The following is a 23654-nucleotide window of genomic DNA, read 5'->3' on the forward strand; positions in this document are numbered from 1 at the left end:
AAAATAAAATTACAAAGCTAGTTATACAAGTGGTAAACAGAAATTAAGGAATGAATAATTCCTATTGTCATGAGGTAAATACAATAGTCACAAATGTAATCACACTCTGACATCCAGTTGGCTTTTGCAGTCAGAGTTGTTATCCCATGGACTTAAAGTACTTAAAGTGCATTGACGCATTTCGGTGGGCACATATTTTTAAGAGCCAACACCTTCTTTATTATATAATAATTGAATCCCACAGAAATAAAATCTGAAATGCAAGAAAAAGTCTCTTAGAAAGACATAGCTACAACATTTCACATTTGTATTTATTTGTATTTATAACTTTATTCGGTTAATCAGCAATAACCATAAAAGTACACAACATAAAAATCATTACAGAAGAATCTCTTGCATAATATATCATGAAAAAACAGTTTTGTTCGTAGCAAGCTATTAAAGTTCGTCCATACAAATAGAATTTCTTAGTTTAAAAACTTTTTAAAAAAATTCAGAAATAGTTACAACAGTGAAAACTGTGTCCAGTCTCTGCAATTCTAAAAATGCTGGGCGACATCGATTTAAATTCATTTCCTTTAGAATCGGGACAATCAAATTTCTACGTGGCAATGTATAAAATGTACAAAAAAATAAAATATGAATATCCGATTGGGTCGAAGAGTCATCTTATGGGCACACAACTAAGTCACAAGACCAACTGTTCATGACAGGGAAACTCAAAAGTCTAAAAAGTATGTTTAGCCTAAAGCCTGTCAGGACAAATCTTTCATAATTAGACTTTTACAAAGTTAAACATGGCTGTGGTTTGTCCTGAGTTAATATCAGTTGATGTAAAAATACAGTATTTTTCTTTACTTCTACCTTAGCTTTTTTCTCTTCAAGGAACTCCGTGCATTGTTTTTTCAATATCTTTCTCTGGACATTAATCATTGAGAGAGGATCATCAAAATAATTTTGGCAATCAATTTCAACAAGAAAACATTTCACATAGTCAAGCCACTTGATCCTATTCACGTGTTCTAATTTTAAGGCGTCCGTCAGAATTGCACGGTTTAATACACACTTGTTGGTTGTCCAGACCCTATGCCAGAGTAATATGGGCTGGATTTTGATTGTGTCTCCAATATGTGGCTGGCCTAGTTCCTTGTGGCAGATATAAGTCGAGACACTCTCAGGTACGGCTAAGATGTGTCTCAAAAACATATTTTCCACTAATTGGATAGAGTTTATATTGGCATATCCCCAGAGTCCTGAGCCATAGAGAGCAACTGATATACAGGTCGCATTAAAAATTGTTAAAATTTCCCTGATTGGTTTTTTACCCATTTTTTAAATAAAGTTTTTTAAGGCCATTGTTGATTTTGAGAACAGAAGACTTCTTGCTTTAACATCACTTGCCCGACGTGCCAGACTCGTGGAACAGAATTCCTAAATAAGGGAAAGTTGTGGTGGAATCCAGGGGACTATTATTTATATACATCGTTTTTCTCCGGCTAATACTCCTTGTGCCACAGTTCATGGAGAACGTTTTTGTGCAATTTATTGTTATATCCAGGTTTGACCTGAAATTAATAAAAGTTGTTATCAAACCCTGTAGGGCAATAGGTGTTCGTGCCATTATGACCGCATCATCTGCATAGAAGAGTGCAGGGATTGCTCTTTTACCTATCATGGACATGTCCCTGCACTCCTGCAGCAGAATTCTCTTGAGGACATTAATGTATACTAAAAATGAAAAGAGGGCCAGGACACACCCCTGGCGTACTCCACGACCCATCCCAAATGATCTAGTACATTCTCCATCCTTCCCGTAATGGACAACTGCTGTGGCACCAGAATATAGTTCTCTTAAAAAGCAAATTATATTTTCATCTACCCCTAGTTTTTCCTAAATTTCCCAAAGTTTACTATGGGAGACGCAATCGAATGCTGATGTTAAGTCAACAAATGTAAAGTATATGCGTTCTCCCTTTGCCCTAGTGTATTTTTGATGCAAAATAAATAGATTTAGGCCCTGTTCTGTTGTTCCAACTCCCTTCTGGAAGCCGCATTGCAGGTCACTGATTATCCCATTTTCATCTGCCCAGCTTTGGAGTCTCCCTAAAATCACTCTCCCAAGAATCTTTATGGATGCGTCAAGAAGGGAAATGGGTTGATAGCATGCACAATTTTGCCTATTTCCCTTCTTAAATATTGGCACGATTACTGAGGTAAACCAAGAGGCGTTCAGACCCCTCACAAAGGCAGCATTAAAAAGTTGTACTAGCATAGGGCCCCATAATTCAGTATTATCTTTAAATAAATCCGCTGGGATGCCATCGGGGCCTGCCGCTTTTCCACCCTTAGTTGCTCCAAGGCTCACCATGACTTCTTTCAAGGTTACAACCAGATTTATATCCTTAACCTTTTCTTCTCCAGATATATCAGATGTCAAATGATATGTCACTTGTACAGGACTATACAGCTTTGAGAAGTGGGAGACCCATTCATCCTCAGTAATTGCAATTTCTATGCGTGCCTTTTTAACATCATAAAGAAAGGGGGCATTTACCTCTTTCCAGAAAGCGGATGAATCTCTGGAAAGCGAAGCCTCACAGAGGGATTCCCAAGCATCCCTTTTTAATGCAAGTTTCCGATTTTTTAGTACCTCATTATAGGTTTTTCTAAGCTCTCTAACCAATAAGACGTCACAAGGATTCTCGTGGAGGGCATTTTTAAGATTAAAAAGTGCTTTTGTGCATGCTGAATCAAGCCGTCTTCTATTTGTTTTCCCCCGGTTCTTTGACTCAACCCACAGAGTGTCCTTGATAGAGGAATCAATGTAGTTAAAATGTTTAATTATGGACAGACTATCTGCTTGCTCATCCAAACAAATCAAAAAGCTTTCAGTACATTTAGTTACCAAGTTTTTCAAAAAAAATTCTGGGACCAGTTTACTCCTTTTAAGTGAATAACCATTTTGCCTTCCGAGTATCACATCTGGGACTAGCTGTCTAACCGAACGTTCCCTATTTAAATCACGAAAGGGGTTTTCAATCTCCAAAGTTAGCGGTCGGTGATCACTTAATACCACATCAAGGGTCTTAGATTTTTTGATCTGACAACCATACCTGGTGGGGCATAGTATAAAATCAATTGTAGTGGCCGCTCCCCTGCCAATAAAGGTAGGGACAAAGGGGGATCCTATCTGGCCAATTTCATTTACATACCCCAAATCACAAGAAAACAGAATTTCGTTTAACAGATCCACACATGTGGTATGCTCAAAATGAGTGAGGCTAATGTCCTGGTCCAACATAAGACCACAAATGCCTTGTCGGCCCCGTTTACAGAGAGCACAGTTAAAATCCCCCCTCCCCCAAATGACCATGGCATCTTTTAAGTTTGTGTCCATTTCGTGCTTTAAATCATCACCCAACATTTTTATGGTCTGAACAATATCAGTCGTTACAATGTTGTTATAAAAGTTTATGATGCTTACACTGGCGGCCTTGTTGATACCTATCTTCACCAGCTGATAATAACTATTATAGGATAGCAATTTTACTTTCTCATATTTAAGCTGGTTAGAAATGTACATACACAAACCACCCTTAGCCCTACCATGTGGACCCTGTACTGCTGATGTAAAGAAGGTTTTATATCCAGGAATATGCATAGGCTCTATTAACGATGTTTCCTGTAGGCCCATGATTTCATACCCATTTACAATACTTCCCCATGTAGTATTATTTAATTTGGATTTTAATCCTGCCACATTCCAGAAAATGAGGCGACATGTTTCCTTTATTTCAGTATTGGTGGTAGTGTTCCGGGGCGAGATGCTCGATACTGAGATTTCTAACCTCACCATAGCGCCCGTTTCATATGGTCCACTAAATGTTGTACAATCTCCTACCTTAGCTGTTTTAATTTCGGAGATGTACTTTGTCAGTTCACACTCTTGATGGATGACTCTTTCTGGTGGGGCAGAATCTACACAATTTAAAACATCCATCCCGGCACAGGGCAAAAATACTTATAGGTTCGCCTTGTCTATCACACTGCCTGTCGAGATAGATTTTACAATGGAGCTGGGGGTATCACTAGTAAGTCAATCGACAGCTTCTAAGCTTGAGAGTAGGTCAAACCGGTTTGATGTAGGAATGTTACAACCATTTAATGCAGGAACTAAGGTACTCCCAACATGAGTGTTTCCAATTTGACATCTTTCAAAGGTCCAGGGTGGTGATCTGGGATCAAAATCACCTAGTTCCCACGTGACTATTCCTCTATCCTCTATCACCGATCTGGGAGTGCCAGCTCTGGAGATAGGGAATCACCCGTTTGCCCCTAAAGTTTACTATAACCAGGTCTCCCTCTATATCCTTGGTCATATGTCCCAACCACCCAACCCTTCTGACGTTTAACATTTTCCCATCGATGTTAAGTGGAAGTGGTCTATTTTTACTTTGCCAAAAGGCTACTTTGTTTTTTAGTTCATAATACCCTTCAGTTTGCCCAATAGGAAGCTCAGGCACTCCTGACAGGACACTTACAAAGGGAGCCGCCTCTGGTGGTAAATCGATACGGGTATCCCACGAACCAGCCACATCTCCGGACATCTGAGAGACCTTCACTGGCTCCCCGTTAACAAAAGAATCACCTTCCGCCTCCTCACCCACGCACACAAAGCCCTACACGACCAAGGCCCGAGCTACCTCAACAGCCGAGTCAACTTCTACGCTCCCAAACGCCACCTCCGATCAGCCAACCACGCCCTCGCCGCCGTCCCCCGCATCCGAAGAGCGACTACAGGAGGAAGGTCCTTCTCCTACCTGGCCGCCAAGACCTGGAACTCCCTCCCGTCCGACCTGCGCCTGACCCAAGACCACCTCTCCTTCAGGAAGAAGCTGAAGACCTGGCTGTTCGAGCAGTAGCGGCACCCCCCCCCCCCCCCCCAAGCGCCTTGAGACCCTACGGGTATGTAGCGCGCTTTACAAGTGTCACTGATTGATTGATTGATTGATAGTAGTTCTCTTTAATCTACCCTGGTCGGCGCCATGTCTATCTGAGGTTCTCTGTTTATTGGTCTGCCCTTCTGAGGCGCACGGTGTGGGCTGCGTTCTAAGCTCCGCGCCTACCGCCGGGCCCTTATCCCTGGTGGTACCTAAAAGGTTTTTGGGTGTAGGGCGCTTCTCTATATCTTTTTGCCCATATTGAATGTTAGCCTTATCTATAGTAGCTTGTTGGGCCACCCTAGGGACATTTCCGGTCTCCACACCTTGCCGATGAACGTCCAGGTGCTTCTGATTATCCACTCCTTTTACAAAATTATCCAGGGTACTGGAATTTTCTTTAACTAGCTTCTCTATCTGGTCCAATTTAGAATTTATCATCTTAGTGCTCTCCAACAAGGGTAACATCAGAGATTTGACTAGTGTTTCTATTTTACCCAGCAACCCAGCATCGTCTATACCACAATTAGGGAAATGTAAGGTGGGCTCCAAAGTAGCCCTATGCAAGCTATGGGGTTGCACAGTGACGTCAAGAACAGGGATGTTGCTATTTTTTTGGAATTTTAGTCAAGCCACCCTCCTGAGGGCCACCCCCTCTTTTCCGTTCATTTTGTATAGTTTTTACTGGTGGTCCCTGATTCTTAACAGTTAAGGGCGGACTATGTGGCAAGGGGGATTTTAAAACCATAATATTGGGAGTACTAGAAGCTGTGCTAGTTGAAGATATATTTAAGGTAGGGGACCCTTCTATATTATCGGTGTCTTCCAAGATAAGGCTAGTACTAGGGCCCAGAGTAGTTGAAGAATCTAATTGTCTTAATGGTTTGGGAAGGACAACTGAACCAATTTGACCTAAGGACGAGCGCTTTCCCGTTATGAGATCTAGGGACAAGCGTTGTTCGGTAAGGGCTATTTCTTTGTCTAAAATTACAGTTGCCCTTTTGAAAAATTGATCCAAGGTTCCCGTGACCACCCCCGTAAATGTAAGAGTTACATTTCTGTCCTTTCCAGACCGTAGCGACATAGCAGCTGCTTCTTAAATGTATGAACACAAAAGCCGGGTCACATCAATAAATGGGAAACTAACGAACTAATTCACCATACCGCAATCTTAAGGGGGGTGGCCCAGCCCGGCCTTGAACGACCTTGAACGGCCTTAGACGGCCCACCCTTTGCCCGGGCTTCGCCCGGCGCCAACCCGCGCGCGTCCCGCGTGCGCGGGGGGGGTCGTTCCTTAATATGAGGAGGATGGGAAGAAAACACAGGTGCGGCAGATCCCTTGGCCGCAGGGGAGACTGGTCCTCGCAGTCCCACAAACAACACTTGCCCCAAATCGGTGTCTGACCCAGCTGCCAGTGAAGGTATGTCCCAGAAAGTGGAGCAGCAAAGGATTACACTCCGGCACTTTGTCCCAACTGCGAGCGGCTCCCGCGAAGCGGGGGCCGCAAGACATTTTGTGAGCACCCGGTGGGAGGAGGCGGGAAGAGAACACAGGTGCGGCAGATCACTTGGCTGCAGGGGAGACTGGTCCTCGCAGTCCCGCACACAACACTTGCCCCAAATCAACGTCTGACCCAGCTGCCAGTGAAGGTATGTCCTAGAAAGTGGAGCAGCAAAGGATTACACTCTGGCACTTTGTCCCGACTGCGAGCGGCACATTTCACATTGAATATAACCATCAAGTACATTTAAAAGAAATAATCCTAGATGCTCCACACTATACACTATACATCTCATTCTTACATACACAAGTAATATGGGTCACGCCAACACGGAGAAAACATCAAGTTAAATAGCCTTCCAGACACATTGTTTTATAGGGGAAACAGTGCAATTTCATATTTGGCATATTTATAATTTGCATGTTCATTGTACTAGTGCATAATTTAGCGTCACTAGCGTGGCTCTGTTCAATTTAATATTGTACACAGAGATCCTAATCTACCATATAATGATCATATTTAGTACTGCATAATAGAAGTGAGTACTTTTTAGCTATTATTAACAAAAAAGGTAAACATATGGTTACCTTATTACGGGATCACACAGTATCTCACACTCTCCGGACTGTAAATTCAATGCCACTTGAATGGCTATCTAAATATTGGGGGAAACGTCATTCAGATACTGTAATTCTCTAGACCCATAACGGTCTATATACCAAGTAATACCACATTACTGGCACACACCTTTGTTCCGACGGAATCTGCATTCAGTTGTGTCCACAGTAATCAGCCTTTCAGCGCATGGAAGACACTGTTGTATGATCTGAAAAAGCAGATCAGACCATGTAAACACAGTTTGGAAAGGTAGCTGTGTCATTAAATTGCGATACCACGGAGCATATTACATGGCTCCTACTCATAAACGAAGCCTAAATAACATATGCATGATTTCAGAGTTTAAGAATTAAAATTTAAAATTACTGAACCGGACATGATAGATACAGCAGGCTCCAGCGTATCCCCTATTTCCTGCTTTCAATATATGAAGTACAATAGTGCTCGCATGGGGGAATGGCTATAATCATACGTTGTCCCATTCATGTGGACATTCATAGACCTCTATGCTTATATCACAGCAGATATACCGGTCAGCTAAAAATAAGAAGTTGTCTATTGCAATTCATATAGCAGAGGTGTATATACTTCGTACCTTAAAAACGGTCAATTAATATTTAACCGTACATCCAATTTAGAGCGGTGTGTCAGGTTACATCGTAATCCCAATCAGCATTCAAACTCAACCGCCAGCGGTCTACATGGAGAAAACAAACAAAAAGAGTACACCATGTTATCCTATTCCCTCTTCAAAGTTAGCCCTATCTAGAGCATATAATTAAGCTAACGGATTGGCGTCTTCATACCTGATATATGTCAGAAACGCGGTAAATCAGAGCGTGCGCATCGGATGGTCTGTCAAACATTCGTCGTTTCCGACCAGGTACAAATACTGTTGCATACGTGAATTTGCATCCGTGACAGCACATCCGGCGTCGCGCACGCATTCTAACTTCCGGTGTCAAGCAATAACTACCGGTTAGGAACAGCCTTCCCCTGGCCCAACAACTAGAGCGCTCAAACATTGTTTGAGACATTGAGTCTCTCTACAGAACTCCCTTCCCTCAATGAGAGAAATCATATGTGCAGAACCCCTCACATAGGACTTCATATTACACACAAGAGGTCTAAGAAAGTGATCTACATATTTGCTAATCGGCTCAAGAAGTGAGTCAATGCTGCTGACAATCGGTCTCATAGGTGGGTCAGCATACTGCTTATGCACTTTAGGCAAGCCATAAATCACTGGAATTCTAGGTTCTACATTGTTTAAAAATTTACATTCTTCCTCACATATCCAGCCCTGTTCTTTGGCCTCTGAAAGGAGAGCAATACAGTCCTTAGATATTTTAGCAATACTACTCGCCTTTGTCCGTATATAGTGTTCTTTCACATTCAATAATTTATACATTCTATTTTCATAGTCAATGGTATTAAACACTACAACTCCACCCCCTTTGTCCACCGATTTAATGGTATATATTGGGCCTGTTGGAGTTATCCAAGATCCTATGGATGCCACTTTCCACGGCCATTTCAAAGGCCTCAATATTTTTACCTACCATCCCTAATGTGGGTGTGAAAACAGATTTGGGTTTTAATCCTGACAAATTGGTGCGTTCTCTTGTTTACCTATCTTCAAAGAAACTTTTTAATCTAACCTTCCTGAAGAAGGAACGCATGTCCTTTTCAAGTTGGAAGGAATCTATACCGGTACACAAAGGGGGTGGAGTTGCAGTGTTTAATACCATTGACTATGAAAATAGAATGTATAAATTATTGAATGTGAAAGAACACTATATACGGACAAAGGCGAGTAGTATTGATAAAATATATCTAAGGACTGTATTGCTCTCCTTTCAGAGGCCAAAGAAAGGGGCTGGATATGTGATGAAGAATTTACATTTTTTAAACAATGTAGAACCTAGAATTCCGGTGATTTATGGCTTGCCTAAAGTGCATAAGCAGTATGCTGACCCACCTATGAGGCCGATTGTCAGCAGCATTGACTCACTTCTTGAGCCAATTAGCAAAAATGTAGATCACTTTCTTAGACCTCTTGTGTGTAATATGAAGTCCTATGTAAGGGACTCTGCACATATAATTTCTCTCATTGAGGGAAGGGAGTTCTATAGAGAGACTCAATGTCTGGTTACCCTTGACATTGAGTCTCTCTATACGAACATCCCTCAGGAGGATACTGTTTGTGTAATTAGGGATATTCTGGAAACCCAGGACCTCGGAGGGGCCAATAAAGATTTAATCGTCAGATGTGTAAGACTCATCCTGATGAATAATGTTTTTTCTTTTTAAAGATTAGTTTTTTAAGCAATTGAAGGGGACCAGAATGGGGGCCACTTGTGCCCCCAGTCTCGCATGCCTCTATGTAGGCCAGTTTGAGGGGAAATATGTCTATAATGAAATAGCCCCTTTTTTTTAAATGTAGCAGGCTGTACCGCTACATTGACAATATTTTTTCCATTTGGGAAGGTTCTGTTGAACATCTTAATGATTTTTTGTTACGGCTGAATCTGGGTGATCCCAATTTGAAATTGACGTCTTATCACAGACAGCACCTCGAGAGTGGACTTTCTAGACATCTCAATTAAAGAAATGAGTGGGATTTTGGAATTGGAATTATTCACTAAACCCATGGCTAAAAACACACTTCTCCACTTCTCGAGTTTCCACCCTAAGTCGCAAAAAGAAAGTATACCATTTAGTCAATTTTTGCGGCTTAGGAGGAATTGTTCGGAACTCGAGGATTTTTACAAACATTCGGAGGTTTTAAAGAAAAAATTCAGAGACAGGGGCTATCCTAAAAAACTTCTGTCACACTGAAGAGAGCAAGTTTCTATGACCGGGAAGCTTTAGTTAATAAAACTGTGAAAGAAAAGGAGCCTTTAAATAAAGTTGTGTTTGTGAGCAAGTTCTCAACCCTTAGCAATCAAATAAAAAATGTGGTTAGTAAAAACTGGCATATTTTAAACCATGATGAAAATGTTATTCTAGAGAAAACACTTTTCGCGTTCAAGAAGAATAAAAACCTGCGTGATCTCCTAGTACACACCTATAGAGAGGAAAATCAATCTATCCAGAAGACTTTGGAAAATACCATAGCAACAGGAAACTTCAAATGCAGCTCCTGTAACATCTGTTCACAATGCCTGCAGACCACCGAAATACTTCACAATGGTCTAACACTAAAATCTAACACTATGAATAACTGCAAAAGTAAGAATGTTGTATATTTCCTAAGATTTCCATGTGATCTTGGATATGTTGGGGAGACATGAAGGGAGGTTTGCGTTAGAATCCAGGAACATAGGTCCGCCATTAGGACCAAAAAGATCACTGCAACGCTGGTGGCACATTTTCTTGAGGCTGGCCACGGTTAAAGTGATTTTGAGTGGTTTATCCTTGAGAAAATAAAAATTGGAAAGAGAGGAGGAAATATGCAATTGTAAAGGAAAATGCATGAACAATGCTATATCTCCTACCTTAATACCGTTAGAATTGGTCTTAACTCCAAAGAAGAAGGGGAACGTCTGCTAAGACCTGTTTGAGGCTGCTTTTGAGGTTTCCGAAATTGCATACTTTTCATATTTAGGATCTATGCAGAATGTTTCTAAATGTCTTCCAATATTTAAGTTGATGAGAGAAACATTAAATGTAGGTTTCTAATAAATTTTAGATGCTGTGAACCGTATGTTCCACTCTGACTCTGTGGCTATCATCATTAGTATCAGGATATGCCTTTGTTACATGAATAGGAGAGCTACGTGTATACAATCATTATGGGTGTTGGTATAAATATGTTATTATAGACATGACACACGAATATTGAAATGTAACATCGAGATCAGTATATTGTTGAAGCTCATATCGAAGCTCATACTGATGATTTCAAAATGCTTATAATGTGTAACAATTGCATCTGTGGCATATGGAAAAATATTAATGTTTATTGCTAGAGCGTAATAACTATATATACATGTAAATCTCAAGAGACATACTATTGGATAGACCTTCGTTGATTTTGTTTTGAATCAAACAATGTCATATCGAAGCTCACACTGACGATTTTAAAATGCTTATAATGTGTAACAAATGCATTTTTGGCATATGAGAAAATATTATGTTTTTTGCTAGAGCGAAATTACTATATACACATTTAAATCTGGAGAGAGATACTATTGGATCATAGTTGATTATGTTTTGAATCAAACAGTGTTTGAGCGCTCTAGTTGTTGGGCCAGGGGGAGGCTGGTCCTAACTGGTAGTTATTCTTTGACACCGGAATTTAGAATGCGTGCGCGATGCCGGATGTGCTGTCCCGGATGCAAATTCACATATGCAACAGTATTTATACCCGGTTGCAAACGACGAACGTTTGACAGACCATCTGAGGCGCACGCTCTGATTTACCGCATTTCTGACATATAGCAGGTATGAGGACACCAATCTGTTAGCTTAATTATATGCTCTAGATAGGGCTAACTTTGAAGACGGAATAGGATAACATGGCGTACTCTTTTTGTTCCTTTTCTCCATGTAGACACTGGCGGTTGAGTTTGAATGCTGATTGGGATTACGACGTAACCCGACACACCGTGTAATACTTGAATACACTGTCCGCTCTAAATTGTATGTACGGTTAAATATTCATTGACCGTTTTTAAGGTACGAAGTATATACACCTGTGCTATATGAATTGCAATAGGCAACCCCTTATTTTTAGCTGACGGGTATATCTGCTGTGATATAAGCATAGACGTCTATGAATGTCCATATGAATGGGACGTGTGATTATAGCCATTCCCCCATGCGAGCACTATTGTACTTCATATATTGAAAGCAGGAAATAGGGGATACGCTGGAGCCTGCTGTATCTATCATGTCCGGTTCAGTAATTTTTAATTTTAATTCTTAAACTCTGAAATCATGCATATGTTACTTAGGCGTCGTTTATGAGTAGGAGCCATGTAATATGCTCCGTGGTATCGAAATTTAATGACACAGCTACCTTTCCTAACTGTGTTTACATGGTCTGATCAGCTTTTTTATATCATACAACAGTGTCTTTCATGAGCTGAAAGGCTGATTACTGTGGATACAACTGAATGCAGATTATGTCGGAACAAAGGTGTGTGCCAGTAATGTGGTATTACTTGGTATATAGACCGTTATGGGCCTAGAGAATTACAGTATCTGAATGACGTTTTATCCAATATTTAGATAGCCATTAAAGTGGCATTGAATTTACAGTCCGGAGAGTGTGAGATCCTGTGTGATCCCGTAATAAGGTAACCATATCTTTACCTTTGTTGTTAATAATAGCTAAAAAGTACTCACTTCTGTTATGCAGTACTAAATATGATCATTATATGGTTGATTAGGATCTCTGTGTACAATATCAAATTGAACAGAGTCACGCTAGTGACACTAAATTATGCACTAGTACAATGAACATGCAAATTATAAATATGCCAAATATGAAATTGCACTGTTTCCCCTATAAAACAATGTGTCTGGAAGGCTATTTAACTTGATGTTTTCTCCATGTTGGCGTGAACCATATTACTTGTGTATGTAAGAATGAGATGTAAAGTGTATAGTGTGGAGCATCTAAAATTATTTCTTTTAAATGTACTTGATGGTTATATTCAATGTGAAATGTTGTAGCTATGTCTTTCTAAAATATGTTTTCTTGCATTTCAGATTTTATTTCTGTGGGATTCAATTATTATATCCTGAAGAAGGTGTTGGCTCTTAAAAATATGTGCCCTCCGAAATGCGTCAATGCACTTTTTTCAGTTTAAGTACTTTAAGTCCATGGGATAACAACTCTGACTGCAAAAGCCAATGTCAGACATTGATAACATTTGTGACTTTTGTATTTACCTCATGACAATAGGCTTTATTCATTCCTTAATTTCTTTTTCCCACTTGTATAACTAGCTTTGTAATTTTATTTTGTACAAACTCTGTAGTTTTTAACTGTGTTTTTATGACAAGAAAAGATATGCTTTATAACAATTCAATTGAATAAACTGTTTAATTTTAATTTAGTTTTTCTCTTTGCTCCTGTTTGAATGAGTTGTTGTGTTTAAAATTCCATATGATACAGAGTTTCACCCAGAAGGGAACTTCTCTCTGACAGACGCCATGGTTTACACAGGCTGGTATCACAATTCTCTTATCACTATCACTTACAATCTGATATGGCTGCTAATGTCGAATCTACACTCGAACTGACACCCATCAGTGGAGTTACACTTTCCTTGATGCCATACTTGCACCCCTACTCATGAACTAATGATGTAAACCATAATGCTCATAACAACATGGTACTCCGATCTCGTTGTTGTCTAATATGATATCCATGAAGCCAACCAAGACTGAAGACCTCTCTTGCCTTTCTGTTGTATCAAATTGGAGACCTCTCAGTAATATTGGCTTTATTAAGGAGTACCGTGGGTTCTGTGGGATTCAATTATTATATCCTGAAGAAGGTGTTGGCTCTTAAAAATATGTGCCCACCGAAACGCGTTGATGCACTTTTTTGAGTTTAAGTACTTTAAGTCCATGGGATAACAACTCTGACTGCAAAAGCCAACTGGATGTCAGAGTGTGATTACATTTGTGACTATTGTATTTACCTCATGAAAATAGGATTTATTCATTCCTTAATTTCTGTTTCCCACTTGTATAACTAGCTTTATAATTTTATTTTGTACAAACTGTGTAGTTTTTTAACTGTGTTTTGATGACAAGAAAATATATGCTTTTTGACAATTTAATTGAATAAACTGTTTAATTTTAATTTAGTTTTCCTCTTCCTCTTTGCTACTGTTTGAATGAGTTGTTGTGTTTAAAAGTCCATATGATATAGAGTTTCACCCAGAAGGGAACTTCTCTCTGACATTTGTCTTTTCGGTACCCTACCCTTTTGGGTCTCGGGGTCCCTCTCTTATTAGAGATAAACCGTGATATCACCATGGGCAGGAGGAGTAAAAGACTAGTGGCTTGAAAGATGGGTGTTGGTATAAACATGTTATTATAGACATGACACACGAATATTGAAATGTAACATCGAGATCAGTATATTGTTGAAGCTCATATCGAAGCTCATACTGATGATTTTAAAATGCTTATAATGTGTAACAATTGCATCTGTGGCATATGGAAAAATATTAATGTTTATTGCTAGAGCGTAATAACTATATATACATGTAAATCTCAAGAGACATACTATTGGATAGTCCTTAGTTGATTTTGTTTTGAATCAAACAATGTCATATCGAAGCTCACACTGACGATTTTAAAATGCTTATAATGTGTAACAAATGCATTTTTGGCATATGAGAAAATATTTATGTTTTTTGCTAGAGCAAAATTACTATATACACATTTAAATCTGGAGAGAGATACTATTGGATAGTCCTTAGTTGATTATGTTTTGAATCAAACAGTGTTTGAGCGCTCTAGTTGTTGGGCCAGGGGGAGGCTTGTCCTAACTGGCAGTTATTCTTTGACACCGGAAGTTAGAATGCGTGCGCGATGCCGGATGTGCTGTCCCGGATGCAAATTCACATATGCAACAGTATTTATGCCCGGTCGCAAACGACGAACGTTTGACAGACCATCCGAGGCGCACGCTCTGATTTACCGCATTTCTGACATATAGCAGGTATGAGGACACCAATACGTTAGCTTAATTATATGCTCTAGATAGGGCTAACTTTGAAGACGGAATAGGATAACATGGCGTACTCTTTTTGTTCGTTTTCTCCATGTAGACCACTGGCGGTTGAGTTTGAATGCTGATTGGGATTACGACGTAACCCGAAACACCATGTAATACCTGAATACACGGTCCGCTCTAAATTGTATGTACGGTTAAATATTCATTGACCGTTTTTAAGGTACGAAGTATATACACCTGTGCTATATGAATTGCAATAGGCAACCCCTTATTTTTAGCTGACGGGTATATCTGCTGTGATATAAGCATAGACGTCTATGAATGTCCATATGAATGGGACGTGTGATTATAGCCATTCCCCCATGCGAGCACTATTGTACTTCATATATTGAAAGCAGGAAATAGGGGATACGCTGAAGCCTGCTGTATCTATCATGTCCGGTTCAGTAATTTTTAATTTTAATTCTTAAACTCTGAAATCATGCATATGTTACTTAGGCGTCGTTTATGAGTAGGAGCCATGTAATATACTCCGTGGTATCGCAATTTAATGACACAGCTACCTTTCCTAACTGTGTTTACATGGTCTGATCAGCTTTTTTATATCATACAACAGTGTCTTCCATGAGCTGAAAGGCTGATTACTGTGGATACAACTGAATGCAGATTATGTCGGAACAAAGGTGTGTGCCAGTAATGTGGTATTACTTGGTATATAGACCGTTATGGGCCTAGAGGATTACAGTATCTGAATGACGTTTTATCCAATATTTAGATAGCCATTAAAGTGGCATTGAATTTACAGTCCGGAGAGTGTGAGATCCTGTGTGATCCCGTAATAAGGTAACCATATCTTTACCTTTGTTGTTAATAATAGCTAAAAAGTACTCACTTCTGTTATGCAGTACTAAATATGATCATTATATGGTTGATTAGGATCTCTGTGTACAATATCAAATTGAACAGAGTCACGCTAGTGATACTAAATTATGCACTAGTACAATGAACATGCAAATTATAAATATGCCAAATATGAAATTGCACTGTTTCCCCTATAAAACAATGTGTCTGGAAGGCTATTTAACTTGATGTTTTCTCCGTGTTGGCGTGAACCATATTACTTGTGTATGTAAGAATGAGATGTATAGTGTATAGTGTGGAGCATCTAGAATTATTTCTTTTAAATGTACTTGATGGTTATGTAAAAGACTAGTGGCTTGAAAGAAGAGGTTGGGAGAGAAACCAGAACACTCTGTATCAAGTACTAGTAACCCGCATTTATACATTACCCCTCTCCAGCAATGTAATCCAGATTATAAAACGTCCTACATGCCTGTACGATTTACATTTACATCATTTGAACAGTAAAAACAACCTGTTGTCGACATAGGTTCAAAATAGCCAAGATACGTTGTAAAATACATGTCTTATAGTTACATCCTCGTCACAGTTATACGTATAAAAGGGAGAACACATTACAGGGTATTTCCTCAATATAAAGGATCACATGATCCATTGAGTAATCAATCTCAAAGGAAGTATTGTAATTCATTATCAATATTAATGCCAAGCTCTACTGCATGAAGTTTCATTATCCAAATGGCTTCCCTGCCTCTCAGTTGGAGCTCCCTGTTACCACCCCGTATATCATTCCTCACATGGTCAATGCTATGAAAGCTCAATATGTGAGTGTGTGTACCAGGGACACCTTCAAGGGTATGCAACAGACTTGGATATTTAATGTCATTATTTTTCAGTGCCCTGAAATGTTCAGTGATTTGTTCTTGCAATGGCCTAATCGTGCTCCCAACATAAATGTTCTGCGTGCTTATAATTACAAATACAACAAATCACGTGTCACAGTTAATATACATGGGTTCTGGTTTGATCACCAGTGTAATTAAAGTTGAAGTGTACCACTTTATGAACTGCCCACCTACATGTATTGCACTGTCCACACTTATGAAAACCTTTGATACGATCACTCAACCAATTAGTTAATCTAAGAGGTCGTGAATAGCTGGAACTCATCATATTCGCAAGAGTGGCACCCCTCCTAAAGGTTAAACGAGGGGCCAGGGTCTAAAAGGGAGCAATACATTTGTCTGACCTGAGTATGTACCAGTATTTTTGTAATGCACAATAGAGCTTATTGGTGTCAGGGTGGAAATTAGTAACCTATCTGATTTTATCTGTCATTTCTGATTGGCTCCTCAGTCCAGGCCTCAATGTATTTTCCTGCGACAATCGTTGTACCCATAGTGCTGCTTTGTCTATTGCATGTTGGCTGTACCCCCTCTGTGTAAACCTCTGCTTCACATCTAAAACAGTTCTGTCAAACTCACTATTTTCTCTGTACAGTTTCCCCGAGCCCTGACCATTTCCTCGGAAGGGATTGCATTGATCTGAAATTTGGGATGACAGCTGGTTGCGTGCAGTAAAGCGTTGCAGGATATGCTCTTTCAATACATTTTACTGCAAATCCTGTCACTGGATAAGTGGAGTTCTACATCCAAAAAACACAATCTGTTCTTTACTGTACTAAAATGTAAATGAGAGATTATAATCATTAGAATTTAAATACACAAAGATGCTATCCAGTTGTTGTATGGAGCCTGTTCATATTAGCAGACAGTCATCTATATACCTTCCCCAGTAGTGTATATGGTCTATCTGCTCCGAAGACCAACACTTTCCCTATTATTTTGGTGACTAGAGTAGAAATAGTAAATCCAACCCCTCTGAAGTACAACCCTTTCCCTACTGTTGAATACACTGGAGTGGGACTAGTATATTTGATATTCTTAGACTTCAATAGTTTTCATAATATTAGTTAAATAGTTTTATGGCATTAATTGTGCTTCTTAAAATCTTATATTATTTGGTATTACTTTTTAATTTATCTTAAACGTTATAGTATTTTTAGTAAATGTGTTTATGGGATTTTCCAATTTTGAATATTGTATTTATTGTCTAAATTCATTGATATATTGTTTTAATTGTTAATATTTCTCTTCTGTTTTATCTTGTATATATTTTTACATAAATAAATATATAGGGGTCTATTAGAATGGCGGGCAGATCGCCATTTCCGTCCACCTGCTTGACTTTCCCCCGCCATGTTACGATGGCGGTGGGGACCCAGACAGATGGAAAGACTGTCTGCCAGTTTTCCGCCAATCCACCCGATTGCCTACCGGGCAGAAAAGACCTGCAATATGGTGGCGGTGCCTGCCATCCATATCATGATGATGGCGGTCTCATGCCTTTCCATGGCGGAGACTCCGCCATGGAAAGGCATGTGGAGAATGCCTTTGGGGCGTGGGTTGCTTTACTTGGGGGTACCCATGGTACCCCCCAACATTTGCATGCACAAGGTGGCAGGCACCAGGCGGTGCCTTTCACATTGTGCATTCAAATGCACAACATGCCCTTTTAACATTGTGGCGGGTGCTGAGTACAGCATTGCCCACCTCAATGTTAAACATACAGGACGCGATCCCCATGGTGGCGGTGGCATCCTAATTGGCAGTGCTGGAATGCCATACCACTGGTGGCCGGTCCCAGCACCGCTAGATAGTGTGACATAATTAATACAAATATTTGTTTTACATTATATCACTTTTATTAGTATTTTAAATGTATCACTATGACTCTATATATATGCATATATATTTTTACATCATTACATTTTAAGTAATTTAAAAAACGAATATAATGTCAAATAAATGTTTTTATTATTTATGTTACACTACATATGTTTATGTATAAACAAGCACATATATATGTGTTTGTGTGTTTATACAAGTATATATTTATATATAGTATTACATATTAGTGGCATATTTAATGTACATTATATTAAATTTGCATATTATAATATTTAACATTTACTACTTTAAACTCTACTTATATTCTTATGTTAAAAAGTTGATATGTGATCTATTTTGACATGATTATTTGTTCAACTATATTGCGTCAATGAACCCCTGACGCCATATACTCTCCCGTGAGAAAAAGGAGAATGCTCTGCAGAAAATACTTTTTCTTGAAAATACTGGGGCATATTACCAAGCAATAGCGATAATTATCGCTATTGCTTGGTTAGAGACAAAAATTTATCGCTGAGCTGCGGCGATTTTTACCGTAAATAAACCTTGGTATTACCAAGGTTTATCGCAAATGCGATAAAAATCGCCGCAATGCATGAATATCGCTGAAAAGTCAGCGATATTCATGCATTACCGAGCTAATGGTCTTAGCCATGTTATCCACCTCCCATTGGATAACATGGCATAGAACTGCTCAGGGCAGGTGTTAGCTTTTGGAGATATTCGCGCTTAGCGCGAATATCTCCAAAAGTTGGTAATAGGAGATAGCGATGTTAGCGACTGTTTTCAGTTGCTAACATCTTGGCACGCCCACTTTGCATGTCATTAGTGATAAATATCACTGACATGCAAAGTGGGGCCCAAGATGGTTGCTATCTCCTACTAGCTGTCGCTAACTGGTGTTAGCGACAGCTAGGTAATAGGGAGATAATTTTATCTCCGCTTTCTTGGCTTTTAAAGCCAAAAAAGCGGAGATAAACCCCCTTGATAATATGCCCCACTAACCCTTAAAAGCATGCTTGAGCTACAACACCAAAAGAAAGTCTACAGATACCTATTGTACCATTAAAATGCTCAAATAAAAAGAAGGTCATTATTTTTGGTTAATGATCAGAACAAAGGCTACTTCTGAAAAAAGCAAGATGTCAACTGAGATGATCTATTTCATAGCTAAATAGAGTAGTTGATGTATGTTAGAGAAGCAAAGCTGGAGAACTTCATTGAATAGCTGCAGATGGTCAAATCCAGAAGTTGTCAGTCAGAGATGGACCTTCTCCATTATTCTGAAAAGCTTTGTAGCTAATGTTTAAATGGTCAAGTTGGAACAACGCCAAATCTGGCTTAATCCAGGTTACTGCCACTTTAAAGAAGTGAAGAAACTGATGTTGGTCAGGGCCTGAAATTACATATTCATGTCTGACTTTGCAACAAAAGGAAGCGTATGCATTGGGTTTTGTTAGGCCCGGTTTCCTGGGAACCAGGGCTCTCAGGGTTTACTATGCTCCAATTGCATCAACTGGAGTGTTCCCATTTGGTGCCATGGGGCCTCAGTACTAGTGGACCCAAAACTAGATAACCAAGTACTCCTCCCCAGCAATTGACTCTCTCAGGGTAGCGAGAAACAGCAGTCCAAGGCTTATTCAAGGAAGTGAGGTGGGTTTAGACATTCAGAATACAGTGCACACAGTACTACCAGCTGATAAAATAAATGCTCAGTCAGTGCTTTACTTTTTAAAAAAAAAGAAAAGTACTTCAATACACGCAAAAGAAATATACTGCACATAAAACCGGATAAACAGTGAAAATCAGATGTCTCCACAACCCTCAGGACCAGAGTCCAAGCAGTATTATTCCACCTAGAGGGTAACCACTATAAAAACACAATTAACTTGTAGACACACAATTTGCACTGCATATTACAGACAGGGTTGCTGTCATTCACAAGAGTCATGTTATCAATGCTTGTATGGAAATTATGTTGTTTCAATTCCCGTCCTAACAGGTTGTGAAAAGATGGTTTGGTCGAGTCTGTCAGTCAGCTCACCTGTCTGGTTACAAAAGACCCTTTGTCAACTTGCCAAGATCTTACAGAAATTTAAAGGTAGCCCATTGCTTACCACTGATTGACTTTATAATCACACACATTTGCTTGTTCCTTATTCAGTGGCTTGCCTTGTTCGACTTGTGTTTGTCCCACCCGTGGTGCATACCGTCCTTGCTTGGATCCTTCCGCTACTCACTTTTAGGAAACTACATTGTTCTTTTCACTTAAGCAGTCCACAAGAGTGCATGTGTGTTTCCAGCTGTCTCCTTCACCTGCTTTCCTCCAGCTACATGTTACTGTCTTCCATCTGTCTGCTTCCACTTGCTCTCTTTTTGATCAAGTACTCCACAGGGGCATGTGTTTTTCATATGTCCAGCTATATCCAGTGGGCGTTTCTCTCCCCCTCCCGCTCAGTGTTGCTCTATCTCATCCATTTGCTTCCCACTATCTTTTCATCCACATGCATTGTAAATATCTACTCCTTATCTTTGGGGGACTCCATGGGGATACTGGAAATAACTGAATGATCTATGGCCAGTGCTCAATGGGAGTACTCAATGGTGGCTCCTTTGCTAAGGCAGAGGAGTGTTGCCCCACTGCTCAAAAGGAAAATGAAAATGATAATATCGTATTGTTAGTATAATTTTAATTTTCCTATTGAAGTCAGTGGCTTCCGGGCAGGGCTGGCCAGAGTTGGGACAAGAGTGGTTTGCACTCTGTAAGTGCACATGACTGCTTGGCCGGCCCTCTCCAGCCTGCCAAACAGTCCTGCGCACTTTGCACCTTTCCCACCAGGCTTGCTTTACACAGCCTGGTGAGAAACATGCAAAGTCCCCATCTGAGTGCCAGATAACTGATACAACATCGATTCCTATAGCATAGAACTACAATAATTTTGAGTCAACAATATCGTATACAAAAATATCGACACCCAATAATCAAAACGGAAATAACACAAACATCAATAAAAAAAATTGTTAAAAAAAATCTTGATGAATTAAAATATCGACAACAAAAATAAAGATCACAAAAATATTGATAACAATAAAATAAAATGAAATACAACAAAAACATCAAAATAAATACCGACAACACAAACATCGATGCAATACATATAAACTATACCAAAAATAACATTTAAAAATAAAAAGAAACTATTTTCAATAATATAATAAAATAACATATTCCAAACATTTTAAACATACACAAACAAATTAAAAAATTAATAACTTAAATAAAAAAACACACTATAAATTCAAAAACAAATAAATAAATAAACAATACGACATAAAAAAAATCACAACTACCAAAAATAAACAGACATATATATATATATCCTATATAAAAAAAATATCACATTAATCTAAATATACATTTAAATAAAAATAATTAACAAAATAAAAACAAACATTACATAAACATAATAAATATTAAACAAATTAAAAGGTAAATGTTAAAAAATTCTAAAAAGCTATCTCAACCAATACATTTAAACTACACCAACAATAACCAATACAAAAGCCTAACAAATTAAATAAACACTATAACAACAATCAATTAATTAACACAAAATTTACCATATAATGGACAAACAAAAAGGTAAGAACAAAATTTGTAACTAAATAAATGAAATTAGCTTAAAAATCCTTACCTACAACTATACCATGTTCTCCTTTATGTCACAGATTAAACTTCACTAAAAATCCACCTAGAAAATTCAATACAGAGCTTTACATCCACAACAAAAATAAAATCTACTTAAAAAATATATAACAAAGTAAGTATATGACTTCAACAACGAATAAAGCAACAGATTTAAAACTCATAAATTCAATAAAAAAGCAAAACATAGCTAACAAATACTTTACTATTAACAGCTTCTACTGAAGTCAACATGACCACAACATCTACGAAAGAAAGTTCATCAACTAAAAATAGTAAGTATACTTTTTATAACAAAATAAAAATATAGTCTAAATAATCAATATAATCAAATTAACTAAAACTATAATGTTTTCTTTTATATTTCAAAAATTACACTTCACTAAAATTCCACCTAAAAGATTCAAAACAAGGATTACCTTAAAAAAAGAACAAAATCAACATTAAACAAAAATATAAAACTAAGTAAGTATATGAATTAACCAACAAATAGAGCAAACTAATAGAAAACAATAAGTTAAATAAAAAAGCAAATTATAACTAACAAATACTTTCTCTTCACAGCTTTGACAAACTTCAACATAAAACTACATCAATGAAATAAACTTCATCCACTAAAAAATAGTCGTTTCTTTTTCTCTCAACTAAATAAAAATAGAAACCAAAGAAACAAAATCATAAAATTAAAGGTAACACTTTAATAAAAATAACATTTTGCTTTTAAACCAACAGAAAAAACAGAAACTAGTTAATCGACCACGACCATCGATAAAATATCCAACAAGAAAATTAAAGCAAGACAAATGTAAATTTATTTTCAAATATAAAAACTAAACAAACATGTTAACTACTCAAAACCTTATAATTGATAAATATATATATATACGTATATTCACAGACAGACAAGAAAAATGGGCAGAAGGAGCAAAATTCATCACATCACAAAAGGGGAGACTACTTATGTGCTACATGGGCTACACATATACGCAAGAAAAAATAACTGGAAACAAAACCCATTGGAAATATAGTAAATACTACTCCAATTTTTGCGATGGGAGAGCACCAACAGCAGAAACAAATGTAGTTAATGACAGGGAACTCAACCATCCACCCAATATGACAGAAATCGAAGTCAGAGATGCTCTAGAAACAATCAAAGAATCAAGCACCAGCTCCCAACAGACCAGTACTGAAATACTGAACAACGTATTAACTAGGGTCCCTGAATATGTCACAGGACAACTACCATCCATCCCAACTCTAAAAAGATTAATAACCAGAACTAAAAGAGCTACTGCTCAAACCCCACTCAGCCCCCAAACTTTTGAAGGAATAGAAATCTTACCAGAATACACTGTCACCCACAAAGATGAGGAATTCATTCTTCATGACAATAACAGTCAGGAAAAAGAATTATCATCTTTGCCATCAACAACAACATACAAAAACGAAAATACTGCGAAACGTGGATAATGTATGGCACATTCAAAGTTTGCCCAAGCTTTTTTACGAACTATGTAGGTTGCCATTATCACTTCAACCAAAGTATCTGGGGACACCTTCAAAAAC

The sequence above is a fragment of the Lissotriton vulgaris genome, chromosome 2_1 (genome assembly GCF_964263255.1).
Source record: "Lissotriton vulgaris chromosome 2_1, aLisVul1.2, whole genome shotgun sequence".
Lineage (NCBI taxonomy): Eukaryota > Metazoa > Chordata > Amphibia > Caudata > Salamandridae > Lissotriton > Lissotriton vulgaris.